This window comes from Cornus florida, unplaced genomic scaffold, assembly GCF_030987335.1.
Source record: "Cornus florida cultivar Cherokee Brave unplaced genomic scaffold, ASM3098733v1 CherokeeBrave_3.0.0_Hap2_Chr04, whole genome shotgun sequence".
Classification (NCBI taxonomy): domain Eukaryota; kingdom Viridiplantae; phylum Streptophyta; class Magnoliopsida; order Cornales; family Cornaceae; genus Cornus; species Cornus florida.
The window spans coordinates 94171610-94185691 of NW_026775574.1; the positions used below are offsets into that span (position 1 = coordinate 94171610).

Sequence of the window (14082 nt, forward strand, 5' to 3'; positions counted from 1 at the left end):
CATTGCCTAACGATGTAAAAATACCATGAGGTCTACTGCATACCCGAGTTGTCATCCCAGATAAAATAACAAAAGATTTAGCTACAAATGAGTGTGTAGCACCCATATCAAACAAAACACGTCCATATAAACCATGAATAGGAAACTTACCCTCAACAGCCTGAGGTGCCTACATATCCTGTGGCATGGGGTCATACACCCTGCCATAATGTAGCTGCTGTGGTACCTGTCCCTGAAGCTGCGGCGGTGCCAATAAAGCCGGATATGTTTGTCCCTGAATCCGTGGAACCTATGGAGCTGGTAAAGGCACCGGCGCCCTCTGCCCCTGCTGCACATGTTGTCCTTGTCCCTGTCCTTGTCCCTGTCTTGCTCTAGGACACTGCCTAGAAGTATGACCATACTCTCCACAGGTATAGCAACTACCCTAGAAAGTACCAAATGGCATCCTCTGTAGGTTAGCCTGTGGCTGACCCTGTCCTGCCTGTGATCCCCCATTCTACTGTCGCTGAATATGTGCCACATCCCTGGAAACATATGAACCACCCTTGTGCTTCTTCCAAGGCTGTTGTCCCTGGAATTTGCCCTTGTCATTCTGTCGGTGTCCGTTCCCATTCCTTTTCTCAACTGGCTGGTTAGCAGAGTCTCTGTCACCCCGCTTCTTTCCCTTGGCCTGTCTGAAGTCCACGGTCAACTGGTGCTGCTGCAAAGCGGCGTCTACCACCTAAGTATAAGTAGTATAGGTTGGACTACCTGTAATGGCTCTCTTGATAGACCACATCAGTTCCTTAACAAAACTATTGCGCTTATTCTCTTCTGTATCCATCTCCTCTGGTGCAAAAAGAGATAAGCATGTGAACTGCTGCTCATACTCCGCCACTGTTATGTTTCCCTGCTACAGATTAAGAAACTCAGTCTTCATGGCTGCCCTAACTGCATAAGGGAAGTACTTTTCTTTAAAGCGTGCACTGAACTCATCATAAGTCCATGCCATCCTCTCCTCTGTGGTGGTAACTGACTTCCACCACTGTAATGCATCTCCAACTAGCTTGAATGTAGCAAACATCTGTTTCTGAACCTCCGTGCACTGAACCAAGTGAAGATGTCGCTCAATGTCCTGTTTCCACTCGTGAGTTGCTCTCGCATCAGTGGAGCCTGTGAACTCAGGTGGGCTCCCCTTTGTGAAATAACTCCTGGCCTTCTCCTAAGTATCAGTCTGAACAACCGGTGCTGGTAACGGTGCCGGCTGTACCTAAGGTTGATTCCGAAGTGCAACTGTTACCCCTGCTTCTATAGTCCGAGCAATAAGGTCATTGAGGTGAGGAGGATACTCTGGATCTCCTCCCCGATCCCGAGTCTGCTGAACTTCCTCCTGCTCCTCAAAGAATTGACCATCATCCTTCTGACGCTGCCTACGGGTCGCTTCCCTTTGTCGCTGATTGTTCCGTCTGGTTCTTGCGTTAACCATTCTGTTAACACAGAAAGACAGACATCAGTACGATTAAACCGAACCGTAAAGGAATACAATGAATCCTAAACTTAAGCTCTAAACAATAAAGAACGCTACGCGGAAGTCTTATACGATATAATCCTAGAGACACTTGAACTTGGAATGCTCTGATACCAATTGTGATACCCCTCGATCCGAGACACTGGTTGATCAAGCCCAGGCCCAAACCCGAGGAAATCTCAAACAATTAATATTTAAAACGAACACAGATTACAAAATGAATTAAGAAGAAATAAATAACAATGCTAAACGAATACTAAATAATAAAATCCTCAATCGTTAATCATTAAAACCAAACTTTCCAGAACCTCCAATCCATACAACTCGGGGAATCTACCCAGTGGACCCCTTATTAAAATCCCAAACTAAAACTAAAACAACTGACGTAGAATTTAAAACTAAACATAGAAAGCAATCCTACGTAATCGGAGGAATGAGTGTCTGTATCTGCTCTGCACGTCCAAGCTCTAACCCTGGAACTGACGAACACCTGGAAAAAAAATAAGAGAGTGGGTCAGGCCCACATGCGAGTCCTATCTTACTACGACCCATACAGAAAACCGATACGCAATTACATCCTAAATAGCTCAACAATATTTAGAGTAGTCCATATATGTATATATTACACACTATAGGACGCTCACTAGTCCAATAAGTCTGTCTCAACCTGAATAGAAGGCAACATGCAAAAACGCACCCAAAGATGGGCATGAATGCCTAGACCTATTAGGGAACAACACATATGTCCAATTATCCATCCTAGGTGATATACGCACCCTAACCATGGCACCATATCATACCATGGCACCATATTATAAATATATAAAGTCCGTATACTCCTAATACAAAATATCACCCATCTAGTACACTAGTCTGATTTATGTATAACAATCCATCCAGAAACCAAAGTATGTCATTTAATTATTTTATTGACATGACACAAGTAGGAGATGGATTTAACTTCTTTGGGTTAATCCGTCCCTAAAATGCCACCGTCCCATACCAGTGCATTAATCCATCCAGTCCAACAAATGATGCAACAAAATAATAACACATCAACTAAATCAGAAATATTATGATACAAAATTAAACCATCCAGTCCAATAAATGATGCAATATAAAAATAATACATCAATTTAATTCATAGATAATATGATACACATCATACAAATAAGTATTGTATTTATTTAAGCAATACCATAGCTTAAATAGCATGCAGCTAACTTACCCTCCAAGTCACTAACATACATCTCAGATAAACAAATATAACGTTTCATGAACATTGTTTAATCCATTTAAACATTAATTTCAATTATCAAAGCAATTAAATTTACCCTTCCATCCGATCTAAACAATATACAAGTTATTTAATTTCCAAACCATCTACCTTCTTAGCATATATAGATATAAGATGCATTTTGGGATCTTCCTAAGTCCATTAAACCCATTTAGATTAATTAAAATAGGTTTAGAAATAATTCTAAGCAATTAAAACCATAATCCCGGTCGCGGTCCAACTGAGCAGGCTAAGTTCCCAACTTAATCGGCTGAGTTGTTGCTGAAGTCATCTTCTTCGTCTGTTCAGCCTCTGTAAACCCTAAAACTTCATTGTTAAGGCCACTAAGCTTCAACCTAAGTCTCATACGTCCATACTAAACTATTTTAGATGTTTTAACATGCAAAGATTAAACTTAAACATCAATTGTGCATCAAGAATTTCCAGAATCATTCAAAACAGGAATATGAAAACAAAATCATACACCCTCTGTTTTAGTCCAACTAAGCATGCATAATTACTCAATTTTAGCATTCATTAAACCCCTAGAGTCTAGCTAGGCATGTACAAAACACAGATTTAAGGGAAAGAGTATAACAGAGACTTGCCTTTAGTTTCAGATTTTGAAACTCTAAACCACTGTCTCTGAGTTTTCCGTTAATGTCCTAGACTGCCCTTCCACCCCTTCAGTGCTCTTGGTTCAATCCAAAAGCAACCACGTTCCTTTCTCCTTGAACCTTTCTATAAATCTCTCAAGGTTCACTCTCTATTTCTCTCTATTTTACTCTCTGTTTTTCTCTGTCTCAATACGTGAATAGGGTTTGTTTGTAACCCTTATACAGACGTATAATAACGTATTTATAGGCTTTACTTGAAAACCTAAATCAAAACCTAAACCAACTATAAGTCGGCTAAATCCCACAACGTGATAAAACATAAAAACCTAATAATTATTTTATACAGTTAAAACCATTAATAAAACTAATTTAACCAAATAATGCATATAAACAAAATAAATAATACAATTAGACCATTACGCAAAGTAAAACAATTAATTTAATTAAAGAAAATAAAAACACAATTAAATAAAATAAATCAACAAGTAATTCAAATAAAAAGACAAACAAGCACATAATCAATTAAGTCCAAACAAGCAATTAAATAACGAATTTATTAAAAATGCACATAAATAATTAAATTAAATTCCAGGACTGTCCTTTTAAAATTAGGTGTATTACACATGTCACCTTGCTTGAGACTAACGAACTGCGTCCTCAATCCTGTCTCTTAGTCTGCGAGAAATGCTTATCAAAGAAAAGACTCTTGAATGCATCCCAACTCATACTGTCAATATCATGCGCGTTAGTCATTGTCTTCCACCATGCTGCCGCGTTACTAACAAACTTGTACGTAGCTAAGATGATCTTCAACCGATCATCGGGCACGGCTGTTGCCTGAAATGATTTTCAACTTCATCTAACCAATCGTCCGCCACCAACGGGTCTAGACCTCCCTCAAATGCTATTTTCATGAGTTTATTAAATTGGAGTAGGTACCCAAGATTCCGCTCCATCTCCGTCCCCTGTGGCTAAATAGCCGGTTGTGGTACCACTTGAGGAGCTATGGTACTCGCTAAATTCTAAAAGGCTGAAGCTACAGCCCTTGCTATTATAACTTCGTCCTCCGGTATTTGTGGGTCATCATCCACCTCTCTTTCTCGGCCCTGTCCTATTGAAACCCTGTCTGGTTAGGATGGCCCTTCACCTGCTCGCTCCCCAACTTCATTCGGATCTATCTCTCTACGTCGTCCTCAAACATAATTCTATAATGACAACCAAATGATCAAAACAAAGATATATGAAGTAGCTCAATCCACGAGCTACAGTGCTTACACTAACCGTTCGATAAAAACTAAACATTCAGAAACATATAAGTGATCAAGCCCCTCACTTACGTGGATCAAAACCTTCCGCAACTCAACATACAACACTGTCTCGAACACTCAAACCAGTTAACAATGAAACCAACAAATCACACATACATCCACTCCTTAGTGGATGAACGACCACAACATGAACCTAAGCGTGCAACTACGTCCTAAAACAGGATCATAACTATCATGCTCAACTACTTATAATAAGAACTTGCATAGCATGTTTTTAATAATAATAACACTTAACAAATAAGCACATAGTCGACTAAGCATACTTTCATCAACAGCAAATAGTTAACAATTTAGCATATAATTTATCAAACATATATTAGGCAACCTAATTATATAATCAACTACACATAAACATTTAGCAATTAAGCATGCTTCCACATTTACTAAACAATAAATTAAATAACAATCATCACATTATCATTTAACACACATATATAAACACATAGTGACAATTCATTCTTTCAATTTAAATAGGTAATAACCATATAAACATGCAACACCGTCACCCTCAATTCTAACTCCGCTAGGTCAACCCTACCCGTCATCCTTAGGTTTTCGAACCTAAAGTTCTAACCCGAGGTCAACTAAGGGTAACACGTCCTTTACTAGGCTCATAGGTGGTATACAGGTCATTCTAAGGTCTAAGGTACTCCAGGATATGACTCGGGCAGAAAAGTCAAAGGTACTGGTCAAAGGGGCAAGATGAGCCGGCTAATAGACCTTCATCGGCCAGCTGAAGATGCATGGTCGGCCGACTGACCTACAAGGTCAGTTGGCTGAAACGATTATTAAAATTGCATGCTCTCAGGACTTTCTCAAAATGAAATGTCAGCCGGTTGGAGATGGGGTGTCAGGCAGTTGATGATGGGGTTTCAGTCGACCGATGGTGGGGTTCGGTCGGCCGAAACAAGGCTTTTTAACTACACAACTCACCGGAATGGCAAATGCTTGTCAGTCGGCTGACATGCCTTGTTAGCCGACTGATTAGCCTTGGAATACTGTTAAATACAGCCTAAACGTCCAAAAACTCTAGGCTCTTTATGAGCCAAACCCAATGCGCGACCTGCCCCATGCTCACAACAATTTATATACATATAACACGAGTCACTACATCATGAAATAAATCAAATAACCCATAGTCATCTCATCGATCCCAATAAACCAACATGGTTATCATATGTTTCCATGGCATACACAAATTACATCAAATTGCTGACTAAAATACGGATACATTGTCAAATGATAACAATAAAATGTTTACATAAAACTGTTAAATTTCACAAAATGTACATCTTAATACAACTTAATACAAGAAAGATCATTTCCAACCCCGTCCATGTTCGCGAAGATCAACACCCACCGGCTCTACCCCGTGACCTGAAAAGTTCTAAAGGGGTGAGCACAACGGCTCAGTAGAGATTGCCTAAGTGGCATCTCCTCAAATAAAGTAAATAACCCAATGCCTTACACACAATGAATAGGAACAAGAAGTGGGATCATGCAAGGGATTTCACATATGGCACTAGAATTCCCAAGTAATCCTCATCACTATCACATACAATGCAATGCATAAATGTCAATGCAACCCCACGTCACCCATACCCTCTCTTATTCACACATCTCATTCATACCATCATGTATCCACACTTCACTTCCCCACTATCACACATCTACATATCTCATCACCACCCTCACCTCTTTTATACCATCAATATACTCATGTTATGCATATGGAGCATTTTAATTTTAATTATTTAACTACCATCATGCCTTCACTATGCAATAAACAATTTGATGACCACAACAAGATAATTAAACAACTTGAGCATGCTTCAACACACACCAAAAAAATCATACTAAGAGTAACATATAAAATCCATCACAAAGTTGCTTTTTAGCATGTCATTAGAAATTCATATACAAAATAAGCATTTAATTCCATCAAATCCATCAATTAGGCAAAATTCAAGCATAAACTAAAACCCTAGAATTTTGCATCATTCAACTAACACCAAATTGACATGCCAAAAGAGGGGAAAAACATAAAATTAATTACTAAATCCAAGGAAATCGACAATTAGACAACTCTACCTCAAATTGATATAGAAAGCCCAAAAATCCCCAAATTTAAAACCTAGGATTCGAAATTCCAAGGTGCACCAAACGGGACTTGGCTCCGATCAAATCGTAAATCTCTTCGAGCTCTTCAATTGTCGCAAACGGCATCAAAAATCTCTCAACGGTTTAAGATAGATCAGAGATTAAAGATTGAAAGAGAAAAAGAAAAAGAAAAGAGAAAAGAGGGAGAGAGAGTGCCGTGAGATTAGAGAGAGTGAAAAGATGAGACCAACTAATGGTCTTATGACCATTTAAAAGAAAAAGAGAATGGTGGGCCCCACTAAAATTAAAATATTTTCTTTTTTTATTTATTTTCACCAAAAAAATTATATATACATATTAACCATACCACAACCACATAAAATACAATAAATAAAGATAAATGAAATACAAATGGACCCAACCATAATCCCCGTACGCGACAATTCCGGTAACGGGTCCCACACGAGACCATCCTATCACGCCCCAACTTTTCTACTAAAATGCTCTAATACCAAATTTGTAATGACCCAAAAAGATACCAAAATAATAATAATATAATATATAAAATTTCAGCATGACCTCCGCCAAAAAAGTCCCTCTACAACCTGTTGAAATACAAAAAAAAAAAATACAATAATCTCACTGGGCCTTAAAAATAACATATCATGTCCCAACGCACAATACATTTATCGTATCACATTCCCAAAATGATTGCATACGTATCAAAAATCCTCTTCCACCATTTCATTCAAACAAGAAACTCACCTTAGTTACATCAAGTTACAATCCAAAAAATGTAGCTAGAATTTAAAAGTCCATAACTTACAACATTGTACCAATTAAACTAAAGTTTCACAAACTAGTTAAGATTACATTTACAAAATATTAAAGTTCTAATACAAAAGATAGTAAAATAAAATGGGTCAACAAACTCGTCTAAACCTGTGGTGGATCGTCGTCTGCCACCTCTTTTCCGTGTCCTAAAAAATGTTAAAAATAATGGGGTGAGCATAAATTCAGTAGGAAGTGTCTAAGACATACTTCTTATATCCCCGTGAATTCCACACAAGAAATGGGTAAAAGGAACGGTGTCATACCATGGGGAATACATATTCTCAATCACAACAGCAAATATGTAGCAAATGTCAACCAATCACAAATTTACTAAAATGTCATGAAGTGCAATGTTATGCAAATGTCACTCCCCATTTCCGAAACAAATCCGTTTCAACAACAAAACCGTTAGTGTAATCCGACCCAATGCACCTACAAGGCGTCACGAAAAGGGAATTGATTAACTATCCACGACCACAATGCACCTCCAAGGCATCGCATCCGGCCTAGTTAGCTCAACCACACTTCCTTCTAGACTACACTAACATCACAGACCACTAGGCGCCTCCTAGGCGTCCGGTTTTCGCAAACATTTTTAGAAATACTTTCCCAAAACAATTTCGTTTGTTCTAAAAATATTTTTTTCCCCTTTCTATTTCCCAATGAATGCATGAATGCTTGTGCTTCAATTTATCAACCCAACCATATAACTTTCACACATACTATACAAGGCAAATTTATAAACTACATGATGGAGCTTTCATTTAATATTAACTTTGCATAACTAGCATGTAAAATATAGATTCGATTTCATATAAACATGTAAGTATGCTAAATCACCTTAAAACAATTAACAAGTAGTCACATACATTCCATACTTATTATTTAAAACAAATCTTCGCAAGAATTAGCACTAATTAAACATGTTAGGCATCACTTTAAGCTAGAAACTCACAAAAATACAAGAATTCATGCATTAGAATACCCCTACCTCAAATAAGAGAAAAAAAAACCCCAATTTGAGCCCAAGAACCTTAGAATTTTGAAATCCGTAGAGTGCACCAAATGATGAATTGCTTGTACTCACTCGTAAATCTCGCTGAGCTCTTCGATTTGTCGCAAACGGCACCCAAAAATTTTAAGAATGGAAGGAGAAATCAAAGCTTGAAATTGTAGAAGAAGAAAAAAAATAAAATAAAATAAAAAATGGAAGCTACTAGAACTGGACGCGCATAGAGGAAAATGACGCAGTCAATGGCCAATAGGCTTTTTGTGAGATTTAATATAATGGTGGGGCCCATTTCTTTTTGACAAAAAAAAATCTTACAATTTTAACATTTATATATATATATAATCATAACCTTTACAACTGGCCCAAAATAGCAACCGATACATTTTTAAGAGTCCAGGACTGAATGGAATGTCCCAACCAACTCTCAGACACACCCGGCACACCCCACGGTGTCTGGTACGTAAATAAAAAAAAAAGACAAAAATACCCTTGCGAAAACAGAAAACTCCGAAAAATAGGAAATGAGAAAAATTAGTAACATTACAGGGATGGTTAAGATCATTCATAGGTGTGGAATGATCCTGGCCGTCCACTATAGAGGATCCGGACTCCATTCTATAATCTCCATCTGATGCATTATTATAGTTGTCTCTAGCCTAGTGTCACACCCTGCTACTAAGAGGCTATGCCACGCAGGCGCCACGCAGACGCCCAGCAGACGATGACATGGAACCTGCATGGACTGGAGCTTTCTAGACTTCTCTACACAAGTATGGAACTTTCCAGAATTCTCTAGATTAGTGTGGAGTTGTCTAGCCTTTTCTAGACTTGTCTAGAGTTGTATAGAATTCTCTAGAATTCTTTAGACTTGTCTTGTACATAGTAGATAGTTCTAGAGTTGTGTAGATATTTCTGGAGGATTCTAGACACTAAATCTAGGCCACACATTTGCACACATCTAGAATGTTCTTGTAAGGCCAAAGGCCTATAAATAGGAGGTGGGAGTTCATTTGCTCCTCACTAAGCAACCAAGTTGTAATCTCTCCTCTCAAGCAATACAAGTTCTATACATTTCCAAACTCTCTTGCTCTCTTGCCTAACCTCTTCCTACACACCCAAGTAAGCAAAACACTTGTGTAGCCTTAGTCTTCACTAAGCTAGCACACTCGGGTAGGCTGACTTAGCGCTTCAAGGGGGCTTGAAAGTGTCTAAGGCCGCACGGTAGCTTGAAAAGGTTCAAGTCCGTGACACTAGGCCAACTATGGTTCATAACTTTGCAAAACACAGTTAATTCTTACATATTTTAAACTTTTAGAGTAGTCCGTTGCTAATACAATATCAAAGTCAGGGTACTACTGCTACGCTCGCCTCCTACTTCATGTAACCAGGGACACACATGAAGGGAGATATTTGAAATATATATGTTACATCTTCTCTATCAACTCAAACTTTTTAGAGCGCACAATTGTTGTTGATTTTACTTATCATATTGATTATTGCTTTGATTTCCAACTTTTTTCCATATTTGCAAAATTTTCTTCTTGATGATTATAGATGTGGGTGACTCCATATAACCGGAGTGGAGATTGGGCTGGTAGACTTTTGGAGTACCACAGCAAGGGAGAATATACACTAGTTGTAATGTCTGAGAGGTACATAAATAATTCAGAAACCTAAAGTAATCCTTAATCAAATGCATATATGTTTTTTATACAACGTTCATTAATGATTTTTTGGTAAATAGGAATCGTCCGATTGAGCACAAGAACATGTGTTATGTGGTACATCATGAAATTCCATCACATACCATGCCAGGTGTACTACCCTATAATGCCAACAGTGTCATCACGCTTGGATCTGAAGCCGGTTAATTTCTTCTAAAGCAATCCCAACTTCGAGAAGGACCTGCCTGTTTGCAGGGATGCTAATTCAAATTTATCAACTCTCCCCCAAGTATTTTATCAACTTCTACCAAATCTATGCTTATACACACATGAATATATCTATAGATGATATGTTCCATGAAAATCATATAATATAGTTTGTTCTATTAAGAATTCGAGCAAGTGGTATAGTTTACATTCATCTAACTTGTGTTGCATCCAAACTGATTCATCACTTATTTTCAATTACAAATTTCAAACTAAGGCAATAATTCTATATAGCACCTTATTTGACACTAAGTGAGCTCATAAAGAGACACTATTGTCATTCTAGACTCTTTTAATTTTTTGAAGTCCTTCGAATCATGCATAGAGCTCAAGGCTAGCTAACCTTTGGGTGGGAATAGCAATCAGTGAAGTTCTTTTCTTCGTAACAATCCCAAATTTCTCTGAAAGATTGAGCTCTTGGCCCTTTGGCATTTGCCACCCGAATGACTGCAAGAGAGAAGCCAATATATACAAAAGCATTCTCTCTGCTAGAGGTAAGCCCACGCATATCCTTCTTCCGGATCCAAATGGAAGATATTGAAGATTGTTTCCGCTGTAATCCCATTTTCCCGGTTCACTCAAGAACCTCTCAGGCTTGAACTCAGATGGATCATCCCAAAACTGAGGGTCCCTATGCATTGCCCAAACATTAAGAAAAATACCTTGGTGTTCTTTGGTATGGTGTACCCACCTACAGTGCAAGATTGGCTTGGAGAGTTTGGGACCAACAGAGGGACGGCAGGGTGTAACCGGAATGTTTCCTTCACAACTGCATCCAAATACTGTAATCTGGGGAGATGGGACTCTTCAACAATGTCCATTCCAACTTCTGCTAACTCTTCTTGGACCTTTTTGATTACCCCCGGATGGTGCATGAGCTCTGCCATCACCCACTCAGCCATGGTTGCTGTCGTGTCAGACAAACCGACCACAATGTCCTGTTACAAACATTTCGCTAGCATAAGTTCAATTCTCAATATTCATCACTTTGCAGAAACTGATTCCAGTAAAGGATAGGACATAAATTTTTTGATCCATGAAGGACCAAACTCTAACCCAAAGTTGAAACTTAGAACTTGGTTTTGAGCTAATTATTTAGTATTGCATAAGAACACAATCAACTATATAAGATTTCACTTCATCTATTAAATTAAGTGAAGTCTGTTTCATTGGCTAAAACCTTCTAATTTAACCACCCAATTTGCATTTTCTCTAAAGAGAGATGATTTGCTCTCTGAATCAGAGAGTGTGTCACCACTCTTCTCTATAACATTCTCATTTCTGTTCTTATTTCTAATTTATTTCCCCCCTCCACCAAGCAAAGAATTTGATTAGAATGAATGACTAAATTTGAACAAATGAAGTGCAAGTTTTTAGTACCCTTGATCTGCTTAAGGAACCCATAAGATGAACTGTAGCAATATAAAAAAATGTTGGCAAAAGAATTTACCATCAACATGGCCTTGATTTGTGTCAAGGTAATTGGACTTGCAGTGTCTTTCTGCTCCTTCAGCTCCAAAAGGATTTGCAGAAAATCCTTCCTTTCTTTATCCTTGGGCACCCCTGCTCCCTCGCAAGAGTCCAATCTCATCCGTTCATCTATGACAGCATCTAGGATTTGTTCCACCCATACTAGGAGCTTCTTCGCTTGTCGCTCCACACCCTGTATATCAAACCATGCAAGCATTGGGAAAAAGTCAGATATGTTTGGTTTTCCTATTAGTCCAACCATTTTTCAACTACCTCCTGAAACTCATCTCCAACACTACTATTCTTCTTTCCTTCTAGTGTGCCACCCCACAACATGTTCAGCTCAACATTTAGTTCTGTCAAAAAAATAATTTTTCCAATATCCAAAGACTTGCCAATCTTGGCATACACATCTCTAATTGTCTTCCTAACCTCCTCTTTTCAAAGATTGTAACAAGCCTCAAGATTGGTGTTACTTGGCATCTCTCACACAAACACTTTGCGCATCTTGCGCCAGTAGGAGCCATACGGGCTCCATAATATATCAAGCCCACCATGTGTGATAGCCAATCCTGCAATGGGCGCGTCACGGTTAGCAAAATTTGTGTCCTGGTCGCGAACCACCTCTTTTGCAAGGGAGGGTGAGCTCAGAACTATGCAGAGTTTTTTTCCGAGCCAGAGCTTGTAGATTGGACCATAACATTGAGCCAATTCTGCAAAGGTTATGTGTAGGTTGGTGCCTAGAAATGGGAGGTACCCAACTATTGGTAAGCCGTGAGGCCCTGGTGGCAATGGAGCCATTCCTTTTCTTGACTTCAAAGATGTCCATAGGTACCAGAAGATTGCTAGTATCACTACTGAAACAGTTAGAATTGCTCGTGCAAACTCATCTTTCTTGTTGCTGCCTTCCCACCACCATGCCCATTGTTCATAAATTGTATGTGCAGTCTTGTTTAAAAGATCTGAATTCATCTTCACAAACTATGAATTTCAGGTATTGGATTATAGAAACTGCAGCTTCAAAATTTCTATATAAAAGAGCATACTATAGGTATTGAACTAAATAGGAGTGTTAATTTAGAATCTTAGAGAAGAAAGGATCAAATAATTGAAGGTTGACACAGAGAAATCAATCCTAGATTGTTTAAACAAAGCTTAAGATAAGATTAGCCAAATGAAAGCTAAAATTGTGGTCAAGAATTGAATGATATCTTGACAATCAGAAAAATGGGGCAATGATTTACAATTAGACTTTCTGTGCTTTCGGGGCCTTTTTGTATTTGTAGCAATAAGATGATTGCATTAACTGAGGAGACATTAGCGCCATTAGTGGAGGAGCAATAAAAAAATTGATAAATTGGTTGAAATTATTAAGCAGATTGAAAAAGTCCACTTGATGTGTACTGTTAAACAGTTCTCTTTCTATTTAAATATTTTTCAGTCTCTATCTCTTGCTATGTAAAGTAGAAACTGTAAACTCTCTATGCAACTTCCTCTGGACATTTTAATAATAGCTGACACATTGTGCTCAAAGCAGAAATGGTTCAGGAGCAGTTATACATTTAATTTTTTGGAACAAATGAGATATTTTCTATTTTATTTATTTATTTATGTAGGAGACAATTGCGTATTAGGTAAATCATGTGCTTTGCTGACGTTCGTCGCAACAATTTTGAAAATAGATTAACATTTTGCTCAACTTCAGGGGAATTCTTTGAACTTCTGTCAATCCAGTTAATTTCTTAGTCTTAATTGACCCTAGCTTCTTAAATTTGATTTTATACCTATTTCTCGCAGGCCCTGCCGAATTTTGGCTCTTCTAGAAGATTATGAGGAATAACCTATGCTCAATGTGGTCATGATACACATAACAAAATTGCCCAGAGCTAAGCAACAAAAGAGTTAAAGAAACAAGGCAAGAGTATGTCTTGCCTCCAACATCCCGGTTCTTTTAGGATATAGAGTTTTTCTACAACAATAAGACAATATTTTTGCATTTCCAGTCAA

General features: G+C 38.2%; 1 pseudogene; it reads right to left on the reverse strand.

Annotated features, from left to right (window-relative positions):
• Nucleotides 1-10920: 10920 nt before the first annotated feature.
• On the reverse strand, nt 10921-13047 carry LOC132305381 (labd-13Z-ene-9,15,16-triol synthase, chloroplastic-like; annotated as a pseudogene).
• Between the last annotated feature and the right edge of the window lie 1035 nt (nt 13048-14082).